Raw genomic sequence first — 11,447 nt, forward strand, 5'->3', positions numbered from 1 at the left:
GTGTTCCTGATCTTAAGGGAAAGGCTCTCAGCTTTTCCCCATTGAGGATGATATTCGCTGTGGGTTTTTCATAGATGGATTTTATGAACTTGAGGAATGTTCCCTCTATCGTTATACTCTGAAGAGTTTTAATCAGGAAAGGATGTTGTATTTTGTCAAATGCTTTTTCTGCATCAATTGAGAGGACCCTATGGTTCTTCTCTCACCTCTTATTAATGTGTTCTATCACATTGATTGATTTGCAAATGTTGAACCACCCTTGCATCCTGGGGATATATCCCACTTGGTCATGGTGGATGATCCTTTTAATGTATTGTTGGATCCCATGAGCTAGGATTTTGTTGAGGATTTTGGACTCCATATTCATCAGGGATATCGGTCTGAAATTCTCCTTTTGATGGGGTCTTTGCCTGGTTTGGGGATTAAGGTAATGCTGGCCTCATAGAATGAGTTTGGAAGTTTTCCTTCTGTTTCTATTTTTGAAACAGCTTCAGGAGAATAGGTATTATTTCTTCTTTGAATGTTTGGTAGAATTCCCCATGGAATCCATCAGGCCCTGGGCTCTTGTTTTTTGGGAGGTTTTTGATCACTGCTTCAATCTCATTACTGGTTATTGGCCTATTCAGGTTGTCAATTTCTTCCTGTTTCAGTCTTGGCAGCTTATAGGTTTCCAGGAGGCATTCATTTCATCCAGATTGCCCAATTTATTGACATATACTTGTTGATAATAATTCCTACTAATTGTTTCTATTTCCTTGATGTTAGTCGTGATCTCTCCCCTTTCATTCATAATTTTATTAACTTGGGTCCTTTCTCTTTTCTTTTGGATAAATCTGGCCAGTGGTTTATCGATCTTATTAATGCTTTCTTTTTTTTTAAAGATTTTATTTATTTATTTGACAGAGAGAGAGACAGCAAGAGCAGGAACACAAGCAGGGGGAGTGGGAGAGGGAGAAGCAGGCTTCCTGCAGAGCGGGGAGCCCGATGCGGGGCTCGATCCCATGACCCTGGGATCATGACCTGAGCCAAAGGCAGTCGCTTAACCGACAGAGCCACCCAGGTGCCCCGATCTTATTAATTCTTTCAAAGAACCAACTTCTAGTTTCATTGATCTGATCTACTGTGTTTCTGGTTTCTAATTCATTGATCTCTGCTCTAATCTTAATTATTTCTCTTCTAATGCATGGCTTAGGCATCGTTTGTTGCTTTTTCTCTAGTTCTTTAAGGTGCGGAGTTAGCTGGTGAATTTGGGATTTTCCTATTTTTTTGAGTGAGGCTTGGATGGCTATGTATTTCCCCTTTAGGACCACCTTTGCAGTATAGGTTTTGGACCGATGTGTTTTCAGTCTCATTGATGTCCATGAATTGTTTAAGTTCTTCTTTGATTTCCTGGTTGACCCAAACATTCTTGAGCAGAGTGGTCTTTAGTTTCCAAGTGTTTGACTTTCTGCCAAATTTTTTCTTGTGATTGAGTTCCAGTTTAAAGCATTGTGGTCTGAGAATATGCAGGGAATAATCTCAATCTTTTGGTATTGGTTGAGACCTGATTTGTGACGCAGTATTGGTCTATTCTGGAGAAAGTTCCATGTGCACTCGAGAAGAATGAGTATTCTGTTGTTTTAGGGTGGAATGTTCTGTAAATATCTATGAGGTCCATCTGGTCCAGTGTGTCATTCAAAGCTCTTGCTTCCTTGTTGATTTTCTGCTTAGATGATCTGTCCGTAGCTGAGAGTGGAGTGTTGAGGTCTCCTACAATTAACGTGTTGTTATCAATATGACTATTTATTTTGGTTAACAGTAGGCTTATGTAGATGGCTGCTCCCGTGTTGGGGGGCATAGATATTTACAATTGTTAGATCTTCTTGTTGGATAGACCCTTTGAAAATGATATAGTGTCCTTCCATGTCTCTAACTACAGACTTTAGTTTAAAATCTAATTTGTCTCATATAAGAATTGCTGCCCCAGCTTTCTTTTGAGGTCTGCTGGCATGGAAGATGGATCTCTATCCCTTCACTTTCAATCTGGATGTATCTTTAGGTTCAAAATGAGTCTCTTGTAGGCAGCATATGGATGGGTCCTGTCTTTTTATCCAATCTGCAACCCTGTGCCATTTTATGGGAGCATTTAGGCCATTCCTGTTGAGAGTGATTATTGAAAGATATGAATTAAGTGTTGTCATATTGCCTGTGAAGACGTTGTTTTTATAGATTGTCCCTGTAAATTTCTGTTGTATATCCCTCTTGGGGTCTTTCTCCTTTTATAGAACCCCCCTTAATATTTCTTGCAGGGCTGGCTTGGTGGTCACATATTGTTTCAGTTTCTGCCGGTCTTGGAAGCTCTGTATCTCTCCATCCATTCTAAATGACAGCCTTGTGAGATAAAGTATTCTTGGCTGCATGTTCTTCTTGTTTAGTACCCTGAATATGCCTTGCCAGGCCTTTCTGGCTTGCCAGGTCTCTGTGGATAGGTCTGACATTCTGTTGTTCCTCCCTCTGTACGTAAGGAATCTCTTCCCCCTAACTGCCCTTAAGATGGTTTCCTTGGTTTTAAGATTTGAGAGTTTTACTATCACATGCCGGGGTGTTGGCCTGTTTTCCTTGATCTTGGGAGAGGTCCTCTCTGCCTCTAGGACACGAATGTTTGTTTCATTCCCCAGATTAGGGAAGTTCTCAGCTACAATTTGCTCAAATATATCTTCTAGTCCTCTCTCTCCACTCCCTCCGGGATTCCAATAATTCTGACATTGGAACGCTTCATGGTGTCACTTATTTCTCTGATTCTATTTTCATGGATTCTGAGTTGTTTTTCACTGGCCTCCTCTTTTCCCTTTTTATCTATTAAATTGTCTTCCAGGTCACTGATTCATTCTTCTGCCTCACTTACCCTAGCTGTTAGATTATCTACATTAGATTGGATCTCATTGATAGCATTTTTAAGTTCTGCCAATTCAGTTTTCATTTCTGCCCTTAGAGACTCTATGTTGCCATTAATTGATTTCTCCATTCTAGCCATTGTCTTCACAATTGCTAGCCTGAATTCCATCTCCAACATCTTGGTTATATCGGCATCCATTTGTAAATCTGGGGCATAAGTCATAATCTCTGAGTCTTTCCTATTTTGGGGGTTCCTCCTCCTAGTCATTCTGTTGATGGGTGGTTGAAAGAATGTATAGAGTCCAGATTATTGACCAGAACACTAGCAAGATGCACCTGTTTTCTAGGGACCTTAGGGTTGCCGGCCTCTTCTTCTCCCCGCCTGTCTTCTAGGGGAGGGGCCTGCCGCGCTGTTACTCAGGCAACCCTGTTTGGGCAGAGTTGCCCTGCCCCCCTGTGGTGGGGGATGGGCTCAGTGGGAACCAGATTTTGGGGCTTTTGTTCTCAGGCAGCTTTCACTGGCGGCTTTCCCCGTCTCTTCCGAAAATCAGAGCAGAAGAGATTTCCAACCCTCTGCCTCAGAGCAGAGAGATCGCAGTCTGTTCTTCAGTGAGCTCTCCAGGCCACACTCTCTCCATTTCTGACCGTGCTGCTATAAACTGCAGCAGCCTGGGTTGTGCGCCCCTCCGCAGCACCCCCAGTCCTGCCTCCAGGTCAGGGCCCGTCTCTGCCCTTTGTGATTCTAAACCTGCCAGCCGCCCCCAGTTCGCATGCAACCGCTGCTCCCGGTTTCTGCCCCGGGGGCTGCCCTAAAGTCCCTTCCCCACCGCTACCAGTCTGTGCCCTGTCTCCAGCGTGCGAGGCTGTCACTCACCGGCGGTGTAGGATCCCCACAGCCAGGCACTCTCCCGCTGCCATTTATCCTCCGATATCTGACCACAGAATCATGGCTCCCTGCTCCGTACCTGGAAACCAACCGCCTGCGATATTCTGTTTGTAGAGATCCAGATCTTCTTACACCTCAGGTTGGTTTCGTGGGTGCTCAGAGTGGTCTGGTAGATATCCAGGTCAATTCCGGGGAGCAGTTGGAATAGGGTCCCCTACTCCTCCGCCATCTTTTCTCCCAGGAAAATCCATCTTAATTGAAAAATAATTAATGAACAAGAACCAATATTAGCTTCCAGGTCCACCCCCCCCAACTGCCACCACCTTTCCCTGCCCAACGAGGAGACTCCTCAAGACCTGAGAGACATTAGGGTTATTTTATGCAAGGACAGAGAGAAGAAAACCAAATTTTATTGAGTACCTACTAAGTACCAGGACCTGGGCTACACAAGTTGTACTTATGACACTTCATTCTCACACATGTAACAGAGATGAAGGAAGACATGAGTTCTACCATCTAGTAATCTTTCATCCAGGAACCTCTCAGAGAAGGGAGGGCTGGAGCTGCAAGGACACTGCCTGCCATACCCCTGCACACCCCAGTCCTCAAGCCCAGCCCAGCCCCCAGCTCCACACAGCTCAGGGTGAAAGAGGAGCAGGAAGGGGACCTTGGACTCAGAAATGGCCCAGGGTGATATGGCCAGGAAGCTTATCTCACCTGAATGCCGGCCTTTGGATCCCATGATGGGAGGGGAAGGAATGACCAAGATGGGGAAGATTTTCCTGAAGGACACTGGAAGGACACCTGGAGACATTGCAGGAAGGACACCAAACAGCAAACTTCACTGCCCCCTGCCAGCTCATCAGGCTCCTGGTCCAGCTGTTTTTCGACAAACATTGTTCACTGCCATGAATGATTTTTCTGCCTCAATATATAAATTATATAGTGGGGTGTTAAGATTGTACTTTCTAGGGGCGCCTGGGTGGCTCAGTCGTTAAGCGTCTGCCTTCGGCTCAGGTCATGATCCCAGAGTCCTGGGATCGAGCCCCGCATCAGGCTCCCTGCTCGGCGGGAAGCCTGCTTCTCCCTCTCCCACTCCCCCTGCTTGTGTTCCCTCTCTCACTGTGTCTCTCTCTGTCAAATAAATAAATAAAATCTTAAAAAAAAAAGATTGTACTTTTTACTTTAACAGTCATATAATACCTCTCATCTTTAGTTGCTTCAAGTGCTTCTGAAACACTTCCAGACAAACACCTAAGCTATAAAACAATGGCTAATGTAAAAAGAATTGTGAATTTGTAATGTGCCAGTTGGTGCAAAGTATTAAACCCACTTTTTAAAAACCTGTAATAAAGTTTAATTTATTTTAAAATTTTTATGAATCATTTTTATGAGTATAATTGACAATGTTACATTATTTTCCGGTGACAACATACTGATTCAACAAGTTAAACATTATTCTATGCTCCCAACAGGTGTACCTATCATCTATCTCCCACTCTCTTCACCCATTTTGGCCCACCCCCCCCACTCCATATCCCCTCTGGCAACCATGGGCTTGTGCTCTGTGTGTACAGGTCTGATTCTGCCTTTTGTTTGTTTGCTTATTCATTTGGTTTGTTTGGATTCCACATATAAGTAAAATCATGCAGTATTTGTCTTTCCCAGTCTGACTTCTTTCACTTAGCATAATACCTTCTAGGTCCATCCATGTTGTCACAAATAGCACAATCTTATCCTTTTTTCTGCCTGCATAATATTCCATTATGTATATATACCTCATCCCCCTGTCCATTCATCTGTCAATGGACTTTTAGGTTGTTTTCATATCTTAGCTATTATAAATAATGCTACAATAAACATGGGGGTGTTTATGCCTTATCAAATTTGTATTTTCATGATCTTTGGGTAAATACCTACCTGATGAGAGAAAACAGAACAAAGCCTGGACTTTGCTGCAACCTGTAGTCTCCAGGTTTACAGATGGTAACACTCCTACAGCTCCCTCAAGGACTTCCTTTCATGTTTGACCACTATAGCTTTGTTCTTGTCAGTGTTACTTCCCTGTGATAACCAGAAACAGCCCCACCCAAAATATATGATAGCAATTACCTTACAAACATTGGTCCACTGATATACATCTGAAGGGTCTCAGGACTAATGTTTTACTAGACAGTAGTAAATAACCTTATCTTAACAGCAGTTAGCCCTCAAGGTCCTGGAAGCCTTGCTTCCAAATTCCTTTAAGACTTACACTATCCCTTACCCCCACCAATGATTAAGTATACGATTAGTCGCAGCTCACAATCCCTGCACAGCTCCTTCTGCCCACGGGTCCTGTCCTTGTGCTATAATAAAACCACCTTTCCAATGGAAACCTCAAAAATTATATCCTGACCATTTGCTCACCAGCCCCACGTCATTTTGGTGCCCAACGTTCTTCTTATCTGAACTTCAAGCCTCATTGCAAACTTCTCTTCCTGTTCTTCCATTTCAGGGGCTATTCAAGGAGTAAGGTCTTATCGGGACACTTTCATGCCAATTGCTCAGGCTGCAATCATCTAGCCCATGGCTGCTCTAAGGGGAGGAATAAAAGCCTGTATTTTGACTGGAAGCTAGTACCCTGGCTGAAATGGTAATAAGACCCAGAAACTTGATGCCTTCTCTTTATTCCTATCCTTATACAAAGCTGTCTCTGTTGGGCACAGGACAGCTACCTAAGTCACTAGCATGGCTGCCAACCTTAAGACACTCCTGTGATTTTTCCTCCTCATTGATCCAATGTGATCTCTTCCACATCCCTGATCTAGCCACTTCTGGCCACAAGCCCTCCAACGAAAGCCAGCAAAACTGAATTAAAACCCAACAGAGGGCTGCTTCCTAGGGAAGTTGGCTATAAAGGCTACATGTGCTGGAATGTCACTTAGACCATGATGGATTTCTATCTTTACAATTTTTCATCTGTGTTCTCAAATCACTACTTAAATCACAACATTGGGTAATTTCCCCTTGCAAAACTTTTCTAGTGTTTTCCATGGGTTAAAAATGGCAGGTCCTTCACAGCATGTCACGGTATTTCAGTCATTCACCAGCACCAATTTGTAGTCTAGAATGCAATGGGAGGTGGGGGAACGCCAGCATCCCTCCTACATTCCTCCTACATCCCTCCTACAAGGCTGGCAGTGTTCACAGCAATTTTGTTCAAGGGACGCCTCCAGTCACTTTAACACTGGGAACCCCTGACATATCCTGTGTGGGATGTCACCTGGGAGTACGGGGGATTTTCTTGTTAATGGACCTTCTCTGTTTTTCTAGGAACATGGGATCTTTTTCTTCAGTCCCCAAGGACTCTCCCTTGGGATGCCTTTTAACACACTGGAATCAATTCAGGTCACAAGATTTAAGAAAGACAAGGCTGATCTTCTCTGTAACACTTCAGGGCCTCAGTACTCCTTAGGAGATAAGGAAAAACGGCCAATTAATGAGACACTAAGCTTCAATATGATCTACCATTTAGATCTCTTCTGTCGGCAACAGGGCAAATGGACAGGGGTACCCTATGTCCAGGCCTTCATGGCCCTAAATCCAGATCCTGACCTCTGCAGAATATGTTTGGCCACCAACAAGGCTAATAACCACCACCACCCCCCACCGATGAATTGGATGACGATTATCTAAATAGGCCTCCTAATAAATGCAGCTTGCCAGAAAAATCACAGGCCATCCCTAATGAAGGGGACACTGACTCTCTTACTGTTCTTCCTCCTAATAGACCCAGGTTATTCTTGTTGTATGTGGGGCCTTTTCCCTCATTCATTTCCTGGATTAATGGTTATGATAAGTGGAGGCAATTGTCTGGTTAGTCTACCGAGGGACAGGGCCTTTAAGGAATATTCCCAAGCAGGTGCCAAAACTCCTTTTGTTTCAAGGACGTTTCCTGTCTTCTCTGGCCCGAAATAGACTCCCTAATTTCACTTCATGTTGGTGGGGGGAAAAAAATGCATCTGCTCATCTGTCTGAGCTGATGAGCTTTCGGAATGGGAGTCCTTTTTCTTTTGTCTGGGCTTTTTTTTTTGGTAACCATGTGTTAGCCACTTTACTATAAAATGTGATCAAAACTCAATTATGAGTTCAAAAAGACATAGGAAAACCAATGAGTTTCAATTTTATTACAAGTTTTAAAAACTGGGAGTAGTTTGAAAAAAACTTAGATCCTAATTTCAGCCCAGGGTTAATATTTTACAAAGAATCACTACAGGTGAACCTCAATGCAACAAACAAATACAATTTACAAATCCAGGTCATAAACTCACTAACAAACTTACTAATCATGGTAAGGGACAGTGCCAAAGACCAGCTGTTGCCTCAGTTAAATCAGAAAGAAACCTCGCCTTCTGTGAAGGCAGAAAAACATGCAAACAATTCTGCTTCAAGAAATTTGCACAGAAATAGAAAATGCTAGATCCTTTGCCACAAATGAAATTGCAAACATTCAACACATTAAATTAAATCCAAGGAGCACCAAACAGTAAATTGAAGCAAAGGTAGGACTCAAACATTTAATTTCCAGCTATGCAACTAGCAGAGCCCAAGAATTTCAGGTGTAGAAATTAGCTGTAGGCAAACTCTATAAAAACATGAGCTTATACTCTGTCATTTTATTTTATTTATTTGTTTTTTTATTATGTTCAGTTAGCATATAGTACATAAGTTTTTGATGTAGTGTTCAACAATTCAATAGTTATATATAACACCCAGTGCTCATCACAACACGTGCGCTCCTTAATATACTCTGTAATTTTAATACAATGCAGACATTTCTGCAAAGCTGTTTAGATTTTAGAGGGGCATAATAAGGCATCAGGGTGTCTTTTCAAAGTCACTCTCAAATACTCTTGATTTTTCATTGGCAACAATGACATCTTTACAACTTAATATCTCTCACAGATCTCTAGCCTCTGCACACAAGGCAACAAAATACCACTTCCCATCTGGTCCAGCTTAATGTCAGTTTGTAGAATGACTTGACATTAAATCCATCCATGGCCTAAATGACACAGAAGCTACTATTCCCTGGGCATATCCACATTTTTTTCCCCATCTCCTCAGCATGAACAGTCTCTCAATCGATTCTCCTTCATGCCCCATCCCCACAAAAGACTCCAATCCCCAGGAGATGCACACATGTCAATTCTGGAAGCTCTACTATTGCTCATCTCCAGCTCCCCATGCTGGGGGCCAAAGCAACAGTTTGTTGCAAAAAGTTGCAGAAACAGTGATTATTTACAAATTCATTTTTGTGCACTTTTACATAATTTAAAACCTGGTGTAGAGGGTGCTTTCAGGCAGCAGGCTTGAGCCCTGAAACCCTGAGTAAGGAAGAAAGGCCCATGGTGACCACCAGACTGAGTGCAAACAGGCCCATCAGGTGACCCACCTCAAAACAGCCAGAAGCCCTAGCTGACCAATAGGCTACTACAACTGGGCACGGGTACCAAAAACAGAATATTCCATACGTTCCCACACCTCCTCACTTCCCCATTAACTGTAGCCCCCACCACCGCCTCCTGGCAGGCAGGCTCTCTCCTTTGCTGCCCTGCCTGCTACTCCCTTGCAGGGTATTCAGTAAACTTCTGTCTCCTGTGTCCTGCCCTGGGCTCTCCAAACTCTTTTCTGGAAGGTAGTAGAATATGCAGCAGCACAAAAGGACATTTTATTTCTACAGGAAGAAAGAGGATTAGCATACATAATAATTGTGTGCATCGAGTAAACTGTCATAAAAAATTGAAGTAAATGCCCCCAGAACCCTGAATTTTTGTCAACACTGACATTTTCCTGCAAGAAGAGAACCTCAAAGTCACTGGTTTTGCTTTCAGTGAATTAGGAGCCCCCATGTTTGTATAAATGAATCTCTAAGAAAACCACCAGATGAAACTCTCACTTTTTAAAGTAAAATAGTGACTGACTAAAGTGCACGCAGCTCCACACCCTTATCCACCTGCTCAAGGTCAAATCACCAGCAATTCTCTGAAAGGAGCTTACTTCTGTTTTGGTATTATTACCACAATAACTAAAATTTTCAAGCAGGAAAAAAAGTCTAATTACAAGTAAGAGAATGGCAGCCTGAGTGAAGTTCGTTTACTATGATCTTCAATTTTCTGGTCAACCCATACTTGCAATCCATTCCTTTCCACACAAGGAAAACCACCATTTTAGTTCCCAAGTTTTATTCAAGAATTCATACAAAATCTTCCAGATAAATGAGTTTTAATCCTCCTTCTTCCTCTCCTTCCTCGTCCTGATTAACCTGGAAGTAATGCAATTAGTAACTCTCTTTGCTCTTAACAACTACGTGCAAACAGTCACGTAGATTATTGTTCTTCAAATATTTTTTCGATGAGATAGTCCAAATACCTTTACGGGAAAAGGCACCTCAGAAGTTACGGTGATCTTGCTCTTGCGCCTTTCAATGGTTACAACCCCTCCACCGAGACTCCCAGCTTTTCCATTGGCTTTGATTCTCTCTTGAAGAAACCGCTTCAAATTGGCAGCATCCAGGATTCCATCTTCTACTGGGTGGGAACAGTTAAGGGTAGACTTCGGAACTTGCTTCTCCCCGCCCACAATCACAAGCTTTTCCACGGGCACCATGGCGCAACAGAGGCAGAAAGGAAGGTCTCTTCTGTCTGAACTTTTATCCACCTCCAGCCTTGCCTGCTGCACCTCACCTCCCCTGCCTCCCCTCCCCCTCCCCGTTTCTGCACCACCATGGATGCAGCTTGTACGACCGGCTCCTATACCATCGTGGGTACCCCCGCCACCGTGGCCTTCGGCTCCTCCTACCCTCACTCTCAAGGAGCGTGGAGCACCCCCTTGGACTTAAAGCACCGTACAGGTGCCCCAGGTGGAAAAAATTGACAATGGGGAACAAACTGATTGACTTTTAAATGGACATAGGTGCAACATATTCGTATTAAAGCTAATTTGAGTTTGCTGGTTTAATTAAGGTAGACATGTCTATCTTAATTAGTTGTCAACATTAACTATAACACTTTTATTCTACCAAGGTTTGCTGAAGGTCAAAAAGGCTCATGTAATCTCTTGCAATTTGTCAACAAAAGATGGCTTCAAATGGTTAATTAATTTTGTCTGTCTCAAAGTTTTCATGGGTAACTGTTAAAACAGCTTTCACAATCTTTGGTAACCTGAAACTTTAAAGTTTTACTTGGATAACAAGTCAGATTGAATTCGTTGGTTATCTAAGTCTTTCCAAATAAGATAAAATAGTGAAACATTAATTACTAAACATAATGTTTATTCGCTTTGGGCTTCCTATTGCAGAGAAGCTGAGGATACTCAGTCTGTTGGTAAACATACTTGATGCCTTATCAAGATGGTACTACGGAAAAACATGTTTGTACAAAGTATAAAATGTATTCATAAATTTCAGATCTAAAGAATTCCAGTGTAACACACAGTTCACAGTCAGTTACTACTTAGTTTTCCCTGGAGACTAAGGTTTGTAAGAATTAAAATTCCGCTAAATGTTGGAGATAAGAAAGCAACTCTGTTTGCAAGAAAAAATGTGTTTTTGATGAGAAAGATATAAGGAATGGGAATACATTTTGTTGAGGGGGGAAACGAGTAATTTTGTCCTAAAATAAGACTGGTTGTTTGGAGAGAAAAG

General features: G+C 42.6%; 1 pseudogene; it reads right to left on the reverse strand.

The window, feature by feature from the left end:
* Positions 1–7,979: 7,979 nt before the first annotated feature.
* On the reverse strand, positions 7,980–11,447 carry LOC112816066 (large ribosomal subunit protein eL22 pseudogene; annotated as a pseudogene).

This window comes from Callorhinus ursinus, unplaced genomic scaffold (genome assembly GCF_003265705.2).
Source record: "Callorhinus ursinus isolate GAN/ISIS: 27379988/994484 unplaced genomic scaffold, GSC_fseal_2.0 scaffold59, whole genome shotgun sequence".
Classification (NCBI taxonomy): Eukaryota; Metazoa; Chordata; class Mammalia; order Carnivora; family Otariidae; genus Callorhinus; species Callorhinus ursinus.